General features: G+C 40.5%; 1 long non-coding RNA gene across 1 annotated transcript in view; it reads left to right on the forward strand.

Moving 5' to 3' along the window:
- The window catches only part of LOC148092726 (uncharacterized), a 324,510-nt gene that overhangs the window by 286,138 nt on the left and 18,706 nt on the right, over window positions 1-19,666 (forward strand). The window contains exons 3-4 of the long non-coding RNA XR_015714810.1: window positions 2,582-2,663; window positions 17,457-17,492. This is a non-coding gene — a long non-coding RNA (uncharacterized LOC148092726). The remainder of the gene's footprint in view (window positions 1-2,581; window positions 2,664-17,456; window positions 17,493-19,666) is intronic.

The following is a 19,666-nucleotide window of genomic DNA, read 5'->3' on the forward strand; positions in this document are numbered from 1 at the left end:
AGGCCAGGCCGGGAACTGCGCCCCTCAGCTAGTGTAAAATTCGAGGACCTGTTCTTCATCCATCTTCTGTCTAGGAAAGTAAGTCAGGCTGCTGAGTTTGGGACCCATTCCATTTCCATGGTAACAAAGCCTAAAATGCCGAAAGTGGGTTATAATTCTTTGCAATATTTAAGAAACCTGTATTTAGTCTGTGCGGTGTTTAAAAGCACACTTAATAGGAGTAGATAGTATTACCACTAACCCCTCTCTCTCCACACAAACACGCTCACAACACACAGGCTACATGAGTGTTTTAAAAAATTCCATAATTTATACTAAGTTACCATGAAACTAAGGGAAACTGAGTATAGATGAGATTGTCCAGGTTGGTCTTCTTAGATCTGCTTCAAGTCAAATTTTTTTGTTTTGATTTTGATCCCATTTAGATGGTTTTAGAAAGAATCTGACCATTTGAAGCCTGGAGCAAAAGTCAACCATCATAAGTGCAGAAGTGAGGATAAATATGGTGTTTGGCAGCTACAAGTAGCTCGGTGCAGCTGGAGAGTAGAGCGTGTCTAACACAAGTCTTACTTTTAGTGTTAGAACTTTTAGTTATGAAAGATTTAAAATATACAAGAAAGTATAAAAAATGACACAATAACCACGTGCTTACCCCCATAGTTAATATCTGTTACCCGTTTGCCATATTTTTCTGAAATCTCCTTTGCTTCTAAATAAATAAAACATTCACTCTTCAGTTAAAGCCTCTCTTGTCCAGCTCTTTACTTTCCTCCCTCCCCAGACGCCACCACCATCCTGAAGTTCGTGTGCGGCACCCCTATGCGCGTTTCTGTATATTCACGCTTGTGAATGAGTCCCTACCCTGTCGGACCTTTGTGCTCTAACAACTTATATAAATGGCATCATAGGGTATGCGATCCTTTGGAACTTGTTTCTGTTGCCCAACGTGATGATACTTCTCTTTAGCCACAGGGCACCAACACACCATAAGGAGAGTGGGGACCGCCATTCGGTATTGCTCAGAGAGTTAATCACTTATGGGACTAAGTTTATAGTTCAGCTGGAGAGTAAGTTGATGGTGACGGGTTTTGCGTGTGAGGAAAATGTTATGGATACGCAGACAGGACGGGACACCAGCCACCCAAGCGAATACTGGGAAAAGAGACGATGGGCATCTGCACACAGCCCCCGTTTTGGAAGGCCAGGCGCTCGGCCAGCCTGCCTTATGCAGGCGGTCCCCGGGCTGCGTGGTGATACCGCAGACGTCCAGTGAGTGCCCAGGAGACAGTGCACCTAGGTGCGGGTCTAGACGTGTGCAAGGATCGGAGGGTCATATCTCTGAGCTTCCCCCAGGGACCCTGGTGATTCCTCGTGTCCTGACCCTCCCTGTCCCCACACCCACCCCTGTAGATCTTCTCTCTTACTGGGAACTTGGGCCGTGGCGAGCGTGATCTGAACCCCACAGGCCGGGAGAGCCAGCGGAGGGCTGGGTGGACGACATCCCCTGGGCTCGCTAGTGTCCTGCCAGGTGTGCATCCCGCTTCCACCCCGCACTGTCTGCCAGGAGAAATGCCTCCCTTGATGTCCTGTTCAATCACCAGTTGTAGTTTGATAGACTGAGTAATTTTTAACTCACTGTACATTGTTACAATAGGGGAACTAGAAGGGTATTTATTTCAAGGCACGGAACTGAGTCACTGATTCAAATCAGATATGTGTGAGTCACTCTCGCCTCTGCTTACCTGCTACTCTCTGAATGTCCCCGAGAAGCCCCTTACGTGCAGAAGCGCCCTCTAAGCAGAAAAAGGGACGGCACACACATCTTACTTTTGCGGTGGCGTTTGCTTATCTCGTAACACTTACTGGATTAGAGGTATAATGGCATCGTAGAACTGTCAGTTAACTGTAGTTTATTTCTGTTGCATTTGTGAGCATGTTAAGCTGAGAGCCAGCGGCTCCATGCAAAGTGGACTGGAACGAGCTCTGTAGGCTGCGTTCCAATAGCACCAGGCTTGACCGACATTGGTAACAAGGGAGGGACCGAGAGCTTCGTTCGCTGGCACACTTACCGTCACTCGCTGCGCCCCTCGCAAGGGGCTTTCATGAGACGTAAGGCCTGGGCGTCCCGTGGGAATCTCCCATCCTGTCTGCGGCTTGCTGTAGTGTGGCTTATTGTCATTTACTATTCCTGATTCGATTCATGTAGCACCTTTCCCCCAAACGGCCCGTGGGTTTATTTACATAGAGTACACACACACACACACACACACACACTGACACACTCGCATGCACACACTCCCACACACTCACACACACGCACAGCCTCTCACACACACTCACACATACATACAAGCACACACATACTCACATACACACGCTCACACAAACTCACACCCACACACACTCACACACTCACACTCACACTCACACACTGGAACTCCACTCAGTGCTGTCAGGTAGTTGGCGGCACAGCACCAAAGCTCTGTGGGAGGCCTTCCCGTCTGACTTTTGCGCCAAGACCTGTTCTGGGAAGGCAGTTGTCCTGTTTCCTTTCACTTGAGTGTTTATTGTTTGCCTCTAGGTTGATCGAATCATCTTCTGCGTCTTCTTAGAAGTGGACTTCAAAATCTACAAGAAGAAAATGAGCGAGTTTTTCCCTGTAGGTGAGTAAAGCAATTTGTTTCCTTTGGAACTGAGGATTGAAGAAGTAGAGGCATCACTTCCATTTCTATTTTATTTCACATCTTAACGACCGTAGCAAATGTGATCTCCATGCCCCAGGCGCCCCAGGAAACCTGTATCATAGTTTTTAAGAACTCAAGGCGATGACAGGAAACCTAAGCCCGAGGTCCCTGTGTCCCATGAGGCCATTGTGCTGTCTTGGGGACATCAGTGCATCCCTTGAGTCTCAGTCCCTCATATGAAACGTGAGAGACTGGACCGAATGACTTCTAAAGGCTCACCCTCTGGCCCTAAATCGCGTGACCTGTGGTTTCTCCTCCACACTTATAAGTTGTCCGGGCCTGTGCCCACCCACGTCGGCCATGTAGCACCTTTGCTGGAAATTGTGAGGGGCCCATTGACATCTGCAGCCAGAATTTAAACTGCTCCTGCATTACAGTCCTGCCCCCCATCTCCTGGCCCAGGCTGCAAAGAAGCGAGCGGCACTTCCTACGGCAATGAGAAGCGTCGCCTCTGTTCCTTCCACACTTGTTTCTGAGAATGTAGGTGAAACCTCAGGGTTATTATTAAAGAGCCTTGAGTAGTGGCTGTGCATTGACCGAATGTGCCATTAGCTGGACCTGCTTGATTTGAATATTTCCCCCCATGGGCGCCTCCCAGCCTGTGAAGGCTGAAGTTTGTTTAATGCCTTGCCATTTCCGTGGTGCCATTCAAGTCACAGTGCCCAGAGCGCTTCCCTCGGCCACGGTCAGCGTGGCCTCCAGGAAATGTCAGGCTCCCGTGAGCACTGCGGGCCGGCCCCGCGGTGGCCCGCGGGGTGTCCACCTGCTGGAGGTGGCCAACTCGGCGCACTTGCAAAGTGGGCTGAGTCCTTCCGAGCAATCTGAGGTCCTCGCTAATCGGCGGAAAATCTGCCAAGTGTATTGAGGCTGGGACATGAGCTCCAATATTTCCCTAACTAGAAAATAACGTGAATTTGGAAAGACTCCTGTGCTGAAGACAAGGACTGTGGTTGTGGTTCTTTTGTCCCTGCTTTCCCTTCCCTTTTTCTGGCCCCCTCCTCCTTTTTTCACCTTTCTTTTCTTTTTTTAAGCAACTAGGAGTTGTGCAGACAGAAAAGCACTTAATGACTATTTAGCAGATAGCCGTTGATGTGAGTTGAATGTAATGAATTCTTTCCCCCATAGCCTAATGGCCTATTTTTTCTGCTTTGGCCTGTTTGTTTCATCTTTTCTCTTTATTTCCCGTGTAGCCACAGTGAGCTGTTTATTCCTGTATTTCTGCATTTTTAAGTTGTCTAAAGAGGATTTATTTCTGTAAAAAAAAAAAAAAGTGACTTGTCATGGTATGTAGTGTGAATATTTTCATATCTTGTCACTATCACAGTATATTCTATAAGATTTTATAAATTTTGGACTCCTTGAGAAGTTTAAAAATGGTGACATAATTTTTATTTTTATGTCTTCTAAGATGAAAACTTGATTTCAGGCTAACATAAGATAAAAAGTAAGTGCACAAATACAATCCATTGATATTGAAACAAATCTATCCATTAGCAGGTATTTCCAGTGATGCAAAGCCAAAAATCATACTACAGTTTTTAAAAATGAGACAGTTTTAGTGGTTTAGAATGTATTAATAACTATGCAAATAAGTGATTGCTTGAAAAGTTGCTATTCTAAATAAATCCAAACTACATTTTAATACTTGAGCCAGTGAAATAATAATAAAGTCATCTTCAATTTCACATCAATGCTTTGAATATGGCTTGTTCATGAAATTATTTCCAGTGCATATTTATAAGTCAGTGCATTTTTAAACTTAATGTCAAAATCCCCCAAAATTGTTGAATATTTCTGCAATGCTGAGGCAGCAGCCATTTGTAAATTCTAATTATGGAATATAAAATAAGCGGGGCCTTGAATGGAATATGTGACTACTAATATAGATGATATATATTATCTGTCCATAATTTGAATTTATGGTTAATTTATAACCATACCATCTTTGATTAGAATATAATTTTTCTGACTTGCCATATATTCTCCCTAGACTGACTCATTTAGAGCATCTCTAGCTAGTCTTCTTAACCCTTTTCAATGCAATAATGATAACAGTTTAAGGGAAAAATGTCTTTTCTATATTAAACCAAATCTCTGTTTTGGGGGGGGGTAATCATACATCTTTAAATTTCACAATTAGGAATCTGAAAGAAAATGTATGAGAAAACAATACAAGTTGGGCTAGAAAAATCATATTAAAGATATAACACATGCATAACTATTACCTAATATTAGTGATAGGAATAACAGTTAACATTTATAATTGCTTTCTATTAGCCGATATGTGGGCTAAGTCAATTAATCTCCATGATAACTCTAAGGAAGTGGGCACAATATTAACCCTACCTTTTAGATACAGAAGATGATGCATACTTGAGAATTATGAGGTATACAGCCACGGAACGATGTAGTTATATTTTTAAATTGACAATGACGTCTGTCATTGCACAAGTGATATTAGGTTAATCTCCTCAGAGCATCTTCAGAGAAGGATGGGTTCAACTTTGAGGATGCATTTGGAAAGTGGAGAAAGTCTCATTTCTAATTTCATCTAGTGCCCATCATTTTTCAAAGCTGCCATGCTTCTCTTTCTTCTAATACCTGTAAGTGTCCTCATGAAATCTTTTCTAATATGAGTCAAATTGGTACTTTATTATAGATCTCAAAATTAAATTCCATCCAAATTATCCCAGTCAGAGTGGTGCTATTGCCTGTAGGAGAGCAGGGAAGGGGTCAGCAGGAAGTCAAGAGACCTACAGCGTGGCCACAAGGGAAGATGGAAAATTGCCTGTGTCCATTTGCTAGGGCTGCTGTAATAAAGTGCCACAGATCTGGTGGCTCAAACAACTGAAATGCACTTTCTCACAATTCTGGAGGCCACAAATCCAAGATATAGGTATCAGCAGATTTAGTGTCTTCTGAGGTCTCTCTCCTTGGCCTGTAGAAGGCCACGTCTCTCTATCTTCATGAGGTCATCCCTCTGTGTGTGTCTGTGTCCAAATCACCTCTTCTTATAAGAAAACCAATCAGACTGCATTGGACCCCACCTTAATGGCTTCATTTTGACTTAATTACCTATTTAAAGACTCTACCTCTAAATATAGTCACTTTATGAGGAAATGGGTGTTAGGACTTTGACATACATATTTGGCGGGGTGGGGTGGAGTGGGGGTGACGGGCACCAGCCCCTAACAGGTCCCATCATGGAACTACAGTAGGAACCTCAAGGAAAGAAACCAGTAACAATTTTTTCCCCAACAGTTTTATATCTTGCTGTGGGTGAAGCACATTTGACATATTTCCTTCCAGATGTATTATTTTGAAGTCTAGTGTGGCGACTTTATGGAATTATTATACACTTTGGTTGCAAATAATTTATAGTTACAGTGCACCATTACATGGCCTAGAGCAAGTAATATTTGTATGATTCAACCCAGAAATCTCTTTGTTCTCAACATAAAAGTTTTATATTTTTTAGTGCGTAGGATTTCTTGTGTGTAGTTTTCACTGATTTGGAATATGGAAGACAATTTTTTAAAATTTGAGTCTAAGTCCTAATAGAGAATTTAGCGATATTAATTTTCCTCACAATAATAATGTCAAATTTACAAACCGGGAACTATATCAAAGAATCCTGATGTTGGAAATTGGAGAGATATCATGGTCAAATTTCCTCCCTCCCTCACTTTAGGGGAAACTTACATTTGTTTACTGCAGTGGTTCTCATCTAGGGGTGATCTTGCCCTTCAAGGGACATTTGAGGCATTTTTGGTTTCCACAGTGGGGAAGGGGAGGAGCTGGTGGCATCTAGCCAGTGGAGGCCAGGGATGCTGCTAAACACCCTACAAGGCACAGGAAACCTCCCACAACCAAGAATTACCCAGCTACAGATGTCAACAGGGCAGAGGTTAAGAAGCTCTCGCTTTCTAGAGCCATCTCTCGCTTATAATTAAGGCCAGCAAAGCCAACTTTGACTTTGGATCGGGTTTATTTTTATAGGGTTCTACCTGCTAATGTCTTAGCCAAACTTGTCTAGGTGGATTTGGAAATTGTGCCCTTAGCTCGACCTCTGGCTTCCAGGATTCATGACTCCCTCCTTGTCCAGGCTTCTGGGCTTGCCCTCTGTCTACTTCCTTTCAGCCACAGATTTCTATGTGTTGACTTCTGTTAACCATGTTACCTGCCCCCATCCTGCCTAGTTTACCCAGCCCCAGACCACTCCTGGTATCATTCATCTATTGCTGCCCATGACTCTAGTGTATTACTCTCAGAAAATATGATTAAGTGCTATGTATGTTTTATAAACCTAATGAATAAGTGTGGAGATAAAGGCTAATGTACAGAGCAAGGAAGAACAAATTTACCAATTATTTTCTCTACATGCCTAAGCAAAGCTTATTGCTTCTTTGGCTAAAAGTTTTCACTTTTATCATTAATTGTTGGCTTAATGACCATTGGTTGATAAAAACCCTTGTAAGCTCACAAATAGGTTTTCATTTTAGAAATCTTCAACTGTCCCAATATCTAATCTCAACTGATTCATTCACAGTAAAGATAGCTATGACTAAAAATGCATCCATATTCTCTTTATTTTTTAACCCTGAAAATGAAATTTGCAATATTTTATCCAGTTAAGAAATGTATTTGGTTTTGGTAAGATATTTGGATCAACTCATTAATAGTCAAATATAATTTATCTATATCTATATCTATATCTATATCTATATCTATATCTATATCTATATCTATATCTACCTATATCATCTATATCTATGTCTATATCTGTATCTATATCTACATCTATCTATATCTATATCTATGTCTATATCTGTATCTATATCTATATCATCTATATCTATGTCTATACCTGTATCTATATCTACATCTATCTATATCTATGTCTATATCTGTATCTATGTCTATATCTGTATCTGTATCTATATCTATATCTGTATCTATATCTATATCTATGTCATCTATAGCTATGTCTATATCTGTGCCTATACCTATGTAATATATATGTATTGAATAGTAACTAGCTGAGAAACCTAATCAGGTAGGAAAATGATTCCAGCATGCTGTGCTCTCATCCCAAACTTGCCACTTGTCTCTACAGGAAGACCTGCATTAGACAGAGAATTCTATTCATGCTTATGAGTGTAGCTCAAAAAGTCATTGAAAAAAAATTAAAGAGGCTGAAAATCGTCCTGTGTTCTTGCTAGACATAGCAAACTAATGAGTCATTTAACCCACTAAAATTTGGGGGGGAATTTCTCAAATACCATGTAAAATGATTAATTTTCAAGAAGATTCAATGCCTTAAAAATTATCTGTGGAGACGGTACTCATCATATAAAAAATACATGAATGACAATTATTAAATAGTAGTAGATAAAATTATTACATATAGGAATTATAAATAAGTTTAGAAATAAATTATAACTTTACTGGAGATGTTTTTTGGCCTTAAATACAGATTTATTGATTTATCTATTTAATACCAACACAAAAACTTTTGAAAGAAAAGTCAAAGCCTAAGTCAAGTTTGAGAATTATACCTTGGTGATGTGTTAAATATTTAAACATATCCCAATGGCTTGCAAAATTGCATACATTTTATTCAAATACTGATAGACATGTTATTAATTTATTTTATTTGAATATTTAGACATACTTAGGTTTATGCTTTTTACTTTTTAAACACAAATTCTCATAAAGAAAATCCCTCATTTTGATTTTCATTTGGCTTGTCACATCTTTTAACATGTCTACTATTTTCAAAACAAAAACAATCAAAATCTTCTCAATCAGGTTCTAGCTATTTGACCTGCCTACAGTATTTTATTCCAAGCCTGCAGTAAATATTATTGAAATGAATGTCTTTTATTTTTCTGACCATGTATTCAGGTCATTTATTTCTGTCTAAATTATACACACTCTTGCAAAGCAGCTGCAGGTGGATTTTTATATTATGATTTTTTTCTTTCCCCCTTTGTCTTGTCTCACTAATGAAAAGGCAGGTTTGTGGAGAACCAAGACCATTTCTAATATTGCATAGCATTTTCATAATCTGGAAATTTTCTAAATATATAGTAGGTGTTTATTATAGTAAATACAACACTACCATCAGCTTAAGCTGAGACACTATTTAACCAGCCTCACGCAAAAAGTCAATTTTTTCCAGAAACGATAAGTATTGTTACTATAGCCAGATGAGGGTATAACACTTCTTTTCATTTATTTTTCACCTCCCACAGCAAGGAAAGAACATTTTATCCAAAATTTTTAGTAAGTATGTAATCTGACAAATGACATATTTTAACAATACTTACCTGGATCTACTCTTTCAAAGTTAACAAGAGGAAGTCTTCACATTACATTTTGTAATTTTTTCTCATCATATCATCGATTACCTTTCTGCCCATCAGTAAGCAAATAATTTATTATATGCCTACTACGTGGCCAAGGCTTTGATGACTGCTGCATTTAAGATATAGTTCTTATAATACGCCCGAGGGGCAAGCATTCTGCAGAGCATTTGGAAGGCTATATTAGCAAACCATCAAGTGTAGCAATGGTGTGATTGTAGCACCTGAGAATTCAGAAGCAGTTACTTAGGAGGGCCAGGGCGCCTGGGGTGGGTTTCGTGAACAATGTGGCGCGTTCCTGCGTCTTCGCAGGATGAGCAGGCGCAGAGAAGCGCTGCGCGGCGCTGTGTCAGTGGCATAGAGAGAGGGGCGGCGCAGGTAGGAGAAGTTTTTCCAATACGCCGCATGTTTATACCCCATTTGTGACCCCCTGACTGAGAAGCGTTGCTGCTAAGAGGAAGCCCTTGCGTGGGGTGGTATCACGACAGATCCTATACTGAAGGAGAATTAAGAATTAATTCTTCTCTTTAAAATAATTAATTGAGTCCTGACTTAGAGTCCAGCCTTCCAACAATAATCTATGGCATGGGTTCATCATGTACTTCTGTCGACATAAATGTGAACAGAGGCTGAAGAAACCTCAGTCAATTGCCCAAAGTCACACGCTTGGGTGTTTCTGACCTCAGAGTCTTTCTACTATGCAACGATTCTTCCAGTAGCAATCCAGAAAACACAGACAATTGCTTAAAGCTAGACCTTCTGCATATATATACACACACACACACATAATATATATAATCTATTTGCAGTAATAGTGCTAGAGCTTCTGTGAAGCTAGTGTGCCCCGTGTGTCTGCTGCTGTATGGCTTATCCACATTCCTATTTTTTTATCTTCTTACCTGCTCCCCAGGCTTCAGTTTCCTAAGAACGGTGCCGAAGCACAGGGCACAGTGACCTGCTAAGCCTTTCTCTCCTCTTGCCTTGTCACCGCAGTGATAAGAAGGCAGAGCTTGAAGGCAGTATTGGTGACAAGGGTGGTTACGAGCTGAAACGGGTAACAGATGACTGAGGAAGAACTTAATACATAGTGAAAGTCATCTCCGTGTAGCGGGGAAACCACTGGGTTTGTCATCACAAGAAATAGTTTCTATTCCTGTCGCAACCACCTTAGAGTTGGGTGAGTGCGCATGTTACTTAACTGTTCTGTGCTTCGGTTCTGTCCTGTGCAAACACAGTAATGGGCCAATTTCAAATATTATTAATAACAATGGGGATGAGTATTAACAGAAGTATGTAGGCCAAACATCATAAATTTTAAAATATCCGTGTTTATTTCTTATTACAATTTTAAAAGGACATATTTCAACTTTGGGACTATATTTTAAAAATATAAATGACTTTTTATTACTAATGTGGTACAGATTTGTGGGGGGGGGGAACAGATAATCAAAAAAAGGAAATAGAAACCATCTCCTCTTCTACAGTCCAGAAATGAATTCGATTTTGTTGTTTATCCTTCAGGTGTTTTAAAATGGAAAATGCAAATAACCAGAAATGCGGTCTTATAACTTGCTGCGTGTCGCCACCAATTATGAACATATTTTCCTACCATTATAAAGTCTTCCATAACATAATTTCAATGGACCTGATGTTCACCTAAAACCATACTGTTGAACTATGGAATTATTACTGCAAGCTAGTCTCTATTTGTTTATAAATAACACATATAGATAAATAAACAAGCAAATACTGGCACACATTCCCCTTTTTTTTAGAATACTTTTCTAAAATGGAGCTGCCTTTTCAGAATGCATATAAAACCAAGATGTTTTTGATAGCAACTGTCAAATTGGCTGTTGGGTTTGCAGCACCATAGGCGAATGTCATGTACTGAATAACTTCAGAGGTCACCGTTCACAGAGTCAAAAATAGGAACACCAACACACATTAAGTGACCTGACTGTCGGGGTCCTTTCAGGTTGCTGTTACAGAAAACCATAGACTTGGTGTCTTATCAACAACAGAAATTTATTTATCACAGTTCTAGAGTCTGGAAGCCTGAGATCAGGGTGCTGGGATGGCTGGGCTCTGGTAAGGATCCACTTCCCAGTCATTTTCCTGGCCCTAGTGTTCTCACGTAGGGGAAAGAGAGAGCCCTCTCAGGTCCCTTCGATAAGGGCACTAATCCTGTTATGACAGCTTCACCCTCCTGAGCTAATCACCTCCCAAAGACTTCACCTCCTAATACCAACATACTGGGGACTGGGATTTCAACATATAAACCCTGGGGAGATACAGATATTCAGTTCATGGCACAGGATTTACAGTCCCACAAGAAATATATGAGTTTACTTTTCCCCACTTTTCATACTGGGGCACATTACATGTTATCATTTTTACACATGAAATAGGGTAATTAATGAGTAACAATGTGTATTTTATTAATAGTACGGCTTATCTTTTTTTTCAGTTACTTATTTGTTATATCTCCAAATGTCTTATTTAACTGCTAATATATCCTTTGTATGTTTTTATTGACTATTTCATAAGAATGAAAAAAAAAAAAAAGACAGAAGAAACCCTTTTTATAAGAGAATAGAGTTGAAAACTAAAACCTCAGAAAGGACCCTGATTTTAAGCCTCTGTACTTGATCCCATAGAAAATCACTTCATTTCTAAATGGAATTGTTCTGAGTTCTACAATCAGACACTTTTTATGCAAAGCAATGTGCTTCCTGATTGCCAGGTGTGGTGAGAGGAAAAATGCCCTCCCAAGGAAGATGCTTGAGTGCATCAGGTTACACTGCCATGGGAAAGTAAGATTGCAGATGGTATTAAGTGGCTGATTAGCTGGCTTTAGGATAGGGATGTTACCCTGAATTATCTGAGTAAATCCAATGTAATTACAAGAGTCTTTGGAAGAGGGAGGCAGAAGAGAGGCAGAGGAGACAGGACTGCGGAAGAATGTTCAGAGATGCAGCATTGCTGCCTTGGCAGATGGAAAACAGGGACCACAAGCTAAGGAATGTGGGTGGTCTCCACTAGCTAGAGAGGCGAGGAAACATTCTCTCCTAGGCCCTCAGGAAGGACCGCGCCACTACCAGATCTTGATTTTAGCCCAGTTAGACTCATGTCAGACTTCTGACCTACAGAACTGTAAGATAAAATTGTGTGCTGTTTTAAGCCATAAGTATGTACAAATTTGTTACAGCAGCACCAATAAACTAATACACCAATTGTTCTTAAAGAAGTATAAGAAATGAAAGATTAAACTGCTTACCCAGTCTAACTTGCACACATCCTTTCAAATGACACATTCAGTGTATAGAAAAAAACTACAAAGTAAATGAATTCAGAGTTGTCTTTAATTGTGCTATTTACAGAGACTTGGCATATTTGTGCGCATTTGTGCACTTTAATTTGTGGATTACATCGATGTTTGGAATTATACAAGACGTGCTCTCTGTAACGTGACGCGAATGAGTTGACTGCCTTCTTAGGAAATGGGTGCGAACCATTTCCACATGATGAGCCTCAAAAGCTACAAACACATTTTGCCTTCAATGAAAATCCAGTGAAGTGTTGCTGTAACCAGGCAACCACAATACAGGAACAAGCAGCAGGTATAGACAGAAAGCAATCTGTCCCTTCCAAAGCGGGGAATGTGCAGCGTGTGTAGCAACTGCTGATAAACAGCAGAAGAAATAAAGACCTGGGGACAGGAGCATTGACTAAGCAGTTTGATCTAGTTAGGAAGTTCTGATAAAACAAAGACAAGACAAAATGCTGCTTGGAGACTGGAGGAAGCCCTGGGCATCTTAACGGAGGCCCTGCTGGGTGCTTTCAAAAGACCCCCTCAAACATTCCGGGCAGACTGGTTTCGGGTCTGTCGCTGAAAACATTGAGGCAAATGCAGGGGAAATCATTAATTTTGAGGAATACTTAATAAACTAAGTAATTCCTAATAAGACACAGAAGTGAGAATAAAGATGAATGTAAGGAGTAAAGGGAATGAACATCCTCCCGCCTATATTGCGCCTTGTGCTTTATGTTTGGGCCTCACTTCTACTCTGGGCCGCAGGTCTTGGACGAGTTATCTCCTTTACTCCACAATCCACGGCCATCCTGGGACCGTCTGGGCCTTGCTACCACACTGTCCCACTGAGGATGTAGGGACCCGTGTGGCGGGTGGAGCGTGGCTATCGAAACCAGTGCATGTTTACCACGTGGCCTCACATGCCCCCTTGCAGCCTTTAACTTCTGCGTGTGTGCAGGCTTCTCCAGTGCACCCTCTCTCCCTTTCCTGCACATGTCATCATGTGCCCAGCTCAGTGATGGGATGTCATCATGTGCCCACCTGGCCAAGCCAGAGCAGCAGAGCCAGGCAGCGCCCTAGCAGTGCCTTTTACCGGTTGATTGATTTATAAATTAATAGCATTTGAGTGCTCCTCTTGGCCAAGGACCAGTTGGGGTGGGGGTAGGGGACTGGTACGTGGCTTTGGGTTTTTAAAAAATTTATCCTAGCCCTAACAGCTACCTTGCAGAAAGTGGGTTTAGCAAATGTTAGATTCAGTGGGTCCCGCTTTTGAACCTAATGGTAGAAGCCCTGCTCTGTGAGGACTTCCCCTTTTTCAGTCATTCTTTGCTTGGAATTTCTGCTTTGTCAAGTTTCACAAAAAGCTGTGAGGATACCAACTTCACAGAAATCTTGCCTACTTCATAGAAATCCTAAAAAGCTTGGAGCACTTTATTTTTGTGACTATTTCCTTTCTCTGCAAATGCAAATTGCTCCTAGGAGCCCTCGGTAACAAATTATTATTATTATTATTATTATTTTTAAAAGGGCTACAAAAGAAGCCTGTGGTATGAAATTAAGCCTTTAGGGGAAGATTTGGGAGTACATGAAATAAAAGCCACAAAATCAGCATAATTGTTTTGCTTGGCAGGCCTGCCCATACAAATGTGAGGATGTCCCTGAAATTATGACAAGGAAATTGTATGATCTATTTCAGGTGCCTGTCCTTTTATTTTCTTGGAAGTGGAGAGACTGTCTTAATAGCCCACGAGGGTAACTTTCTCTCCTTCATAACACACTCCTCCAACCCCTGCAACCTACAGGTCCCTTTGCAGCTACTCTCTATCCATGTACATCCCTTAGCCAACCTAAGGGCCCCGGCTGTGATCCCTGATCCCCTCCCCGTTAGCTGCAAGGTAGTGGGGCGATTTCAAGCACAGAGGAAAGCATAAACTACCTTATGAAGAGATAACTTCAATCCCAGCAATTGTGCGATGTGGGCATCCCCTTACCAGCGTTCATGTTGGTTAGAAATCACAAGTTAGCTCAGCTTGGATACCCAAGCAGTGGCACATCTGTTTCTAGGAGATTCTCCTCCAGCACACAAATATCATTACTTTTTATTTATTTATTTTAGAAAATGTGTTACTTACCTTGTAAAAATTTTTTTGGGGGGGTGCAGTAAAGAAGGAAACTTTATTCCATGCAAAACTGCTCAACTGTGATACAGCACAATTGTCTTTAGACCAGCTGTGGTCTAAAGGTTAAGACGAACCCAAGTCATGGCGAAATCCACGGTATATTTCGTTATACAAAGAAGTGTAGGATTATTTGCTATCAGGAAATGAGATGCTGCTCCAAAGACGGGTATCTTTAAGACAACAAACCTTAGTATTAATCTGTATCCCATAAAAGGAGGTGAGGTAACATTATAGCCTTCAAAGCACATTAGGCTCTTGCTCATGAAGGGTTTCTGAAGAGTACAAAGCCAGCCGTTGCTGAAAACTGGTTATTCGAGGGAAACTAGTCGGCTTTCACACTCCTTTTTTTTAAAATAAAAATTACGACAATTTTAATAATACCCAAGATAATTGCCTACACAAATCGCAATATGTACCAGGTACTGTATGTTTATATTCTTTTTTTATTGTTGATGCTGTTACAGGCCTCCCCCATCTTCCCCTCCCTCCCCCCTCCACCCGCCCCCTGCCCACCGGCTGTCACCACACTGCGTCTGTCTGTGGGCTGTGCATACGTGTTCTCGGGCCAATCTCTTCACCTTCTTTCCCACATTTTTGATCAAAATAGGAACCTCAGTTACATCTGTACATTTTGCGTAGAACTCAACAGGGCCATCTAACAGAGAGTGGTGCTGCGGACAAAAAGCGCATCTATCAATGAAATCAACCTCAGAGACGCCCCTTGGGATGACATGGAGCATTAGCCTCCGGTGGCCTCCGCCTAGGAAGGGAAGGGGGCTTCCTGGAATTGGATTTCTGAACACACAGAACAATATCATCTGATGGATTGCTCTCTATTTTGAAATGGCATTTGCATCACTTTGGCTAAGAGCCTCCCAATTCATTTTTGTCTTCTAACAAAGAAATATGATGCTTGTTAAAAAGGGCAGTGGCTCTGTGCCCAGTCTGAGTCCAGATCCTGGATATCCTTTGAACCACTCTGTGAATAAATGAGTGAGTGAGTGAGTGAGTGAATGGGTGAATGAATGAATGAAAACACCAAATCTGATCTTTCAACACAGCGGTGTGATTCTGGGGATGATGCTATCAGTACAGTCTGTAAAGTTCAAATATCTGCCCTAGAGTCACATTTTCTAAGAGCCCTTCCCAGGAGTCCGCTGGAAGTCTCTGTCCCTTCTCTGACACCTTTCGTAATGGCGCTGACAACTCTCTGCCGTATGTCCAGATTTATCTGCATGTCCTAGTTTTCTTCCCAGTGATAAGTTTCTAGACAACTGCTTAAGAGTCTGATTCTTCCTGGTGTTTTCTATCTCCCCAGACACAAACCCTTACACACGATAGACTACCAATGAGTGCCTGTTTGCCAGATGGACTAATGGGTACATGGATGACAAAGATATTTTGGACTCTCCCTCTATCTCTTCCTAGAACCTGTAGAGACTCTTTCTCGCCCTGCTCTGAGATTCCACAGAGTCTGTCATCATAGAGATTTTAGATGGTTCTGTAAATACAATTCTGTTTAAATATACTAAGTTCAGGGAAGAATCTGTAAAGAGTTTAGTTTGTAACATTTTGATAATCATTTAGTTAGAAAATTATATTCTAAGAAATAGGTATTCTTCCTCCCAAAATTGCATTCATAAGAAGAATGAAAGAAAGAAATTGTCTAGAAAATCACTAATGTTTCTAGCATATGGGAATGGAAGAAGATTTACTCTTTAAAAGCCAACAATGGCTATCACGAATCACCTTTCTAAAACCTCAAAGTAAATGCATTTTTAACTACCACCCACTAAAATACCTCTAATCTTTATTTATAATTAACACTAAGAAGAGTGCTATATTGAGTAAATTTGGTTTTAAAATGCCTAGATTATAAAACACATCCAGGAGGAAGTTGCAGATCTTTACGGAGTCTTCATTGTTTTCAAGCCATCACAGAGATACATGTTGTTCTAATACGTATGAGTGACATGGGAAATAACAGAAATTTAATTCAGTTGAAATGTCTTTATTGATTCCAGTGTATAAAATTAATTACATAGGTGCCAATGAATATAAAGGAACGTAAGACATGGTCTTTATCTTTGCAGAATTTATGATCCTGAGATGAACATTTGGAAGATAGATATGTTAACAAGTAGCTCTAGAATTTAATGGTAATAATAGCTAATCCTTAGCACTTAACAATTTTCAGTAACTGACCTAGTGCTTTATGTGGCATTATCTCATGGGACCCCACAACTCCATAGAGGAGGCAGTATTATTACCCCATGGCTCATGAACCTGAAACTCAGGTGCAGGGTGGGGGCATTGAGGGGAAGGAGGGACACCTATAATACTTTCAACAATAAAGGTAAATTTTTAAAAATAAAAATAAATCTATTTAAAAGCTGTAATACAAAGTGTAGGGCTATTAACAAACAAAAAAAGAATCTTTAAACAATAATTGTTCAAAAAACAAAGTGAAGATATGTTACAAGATGCTCAGTAAGCTTTGATGCAAATAAATACGAGCCAATAAAAAAAAAGGCTGTGGATTCCATTTTTTAGGAATTGAAGTGTTTATGTGACCATGCATAACTTTTTGAGCAAAAACAAAGTATTGCATATATAGCTTGTTATAAATATATAATAATTTTTAAAAGAAATATAAACACCGAGTGTTAAATTGCGCTCTATGTATACTTTCTTCTTAATTTAGCATGATAAGAGAGTGAAAATGCATGATTTAGCATTCTTTTTTCTACTAAGGTTTTTTCTTTGTTTTTTTATTAATCAAATTAAAGAAGTTAGGTGTTTCTAGCTTTCATATGAATTTTTCTTTGTCTTTTTCTATTTCTAATAGGTGATAATGAAGATGTTGACATGAAAGAAGATTCAGGTATTAAATTTATTGATTTAATCTTAGAAGAAGGGCAAAGATTGTTCTGTGGATTATGCACATTTTGCTTCTTTTGAAAGAAAAGATAAAATAAGGTTTATGAAATGTATATTCAAGGTCATAAATTAGTTTGCTAACTCTTATGGACAATACAGCTACTGAGCTTCCTGACTGCTAAGATGAAAATGAAACATAAGCTTGTAGTTAATAGAGTTGTGGAACAAATCACCCCTCAAAACTTAGTGGCTAAAACGCCTGTTTATTGTGCTCTTACATCTGTGGGTCAAGAATTCGGACAGAACGTAGCAAGAGTGACTTGATAAACCTGCTTCACAAGGCCTGAGGCCTCAGCAGAAAAACCCAACATCTCGGGGCTGAGATTATCTGAAGATGCCCTCACTCACATGTCTGGCTGGCAATTGATACTGGCTATCAGCCTGAACCTTAGCTGGGGCAGTTTTCGGAAACACCTATGCATGGCCTCTTTATGTCATCTGGGTCTCCTCACAGCAAGGCCACCAGGTTTCAAAGTAGTATCCCTAGAGACAGAGAGCAAGCCAGAGGGAGCTTAGCCCTTTATAGGACTCAGCCCCAGGGGTACCATAGCGTCACTTCTGCTGAACTCCTTTTTCTTTGGAACAGTCATTCAAGCCCACCCAGCCTCAGGGGGAGAGAAAATAGACTCAGTCTCCTGATGGGGAGCAGTGAGGGTCTGCAAAGCATGTAGGACCTGAAATGTTGCTGTGGCCATTTTTGCAAAATATATTTTGTATATATAATACATTGCTCTCATTATCAGAAATTAAGATGCTTAAGATGCTTGCCAACTCCTTGAGAAAAACCAGTGTTTGATGAGAGAAATCAAGCGGCTAAAAGCATAGGCTCTGGACCAAGGTAGCCACTCAATCTGTGCCCGATAATGAATGCCTGAATTAACAGGCCGGAATTCAATTCTAACTCCGTCACTTTTTTACTTTGGACAAGAGACTCTTCTCTATAACCTCAGTTTACAACTCAGTAGGCAATAACTCACCATGCAGTCTTGTTCGAGGGATTAAATGATATCAAACCTGAACATAATAAACACTCAATATAATGTGAGCCTCAAAGGGGAACCTCATGCATGATTTCAGATTTTCTAGGAGTCACAGAGAAAAAAGTAAAAAACAAGAGGATTTAATTGAATAATATGTTAATAATATTTATGTAACATAATATATGTAAAACATTACAATTTCAACATATAAACGATATAAAAAGTATTAGACGTTCAACATTTTTCATACTGTGTTTTTGAAATATGTTTGCATTTTACATTCACTTCTTAGTTCAGACTGGCCACGTTTCAAGTACTCAGGGTCAGTATGCGGTGCTGGACAGCAAGATTCTATACCATTGCCCACAGCCCCCAGGAGAACTGGGCCCTGCTTGTTTACTGTGGAAAATGCTCATTGGCACCCAGTATGGGCTGGCTTTCTGCCCCACTACTCTGCTACCCTCTGGTGTTTCCTGGGACAATCTCAAATTAAGTACTAGCACTCAAACCTTTGTCTCAGTGTCTACTTCTGAGACAACCCAAGCTAAGACAGGGCTCCACTTGCCTTTTGTAAAACATAAGGCCCAAGATAAAATTTTAATTAAAACGTCAATTCCTGTACCCATGTCGGATGTCCCATTATTTAAAAGAACCGAATGTTGAAAAAAGACCTTAAGTGGTCACCTCGTCGTGGATTGCATTCCGTGAATGCAGTGTTAACGCTCGCTATTCTATTTAGCCAGCTCACATACAGTATCCTTGGAAAATCCTTCAGCTGTGGGAAATATCCCTTCAGCTAGCCAGCATAAGGACCTTATCTTGCTAAGGATCATTTGCCTAAGTGCCCTAAGTACACATTTCTAGGCAAAGGGAGTTGTCTCCTTAATGAGATGCAGCTAGCTATCCACACCACTGAGTGATTTGAGGAACTCGTTGTTAATGCTAATACAGAGCCCAGGAGGTAAGAGTCAGCATCTGTGCTTTGGGGGCCTTAATTGGATCATCATTTCTGATTTTAGTCCCACCAGGTTTCCTGAGGGCTTTGTCTCCAGCAGCTGGATGCAGTTGTTCGAGTCACACTCAGTGGCTCAAGGATGCAGGCAGAATGTGCTTCAGAAGCTGCTCTCCATTCCCTAAT

Source organism: Miniopterus natalensis, chromosome 7 (assembly GCF_054644295.1).
Source record: "Miniopterus natalensis isolate mMinNat1 chromosome 7, mMinNat1.hap1, whole genome shotgun sequence".
NCBI lineage: Eukaryota > Metazoa > Chordata > Mammalia > Chiroptera > Miniopteridae > Miniopterus > Miniopterus natalensis.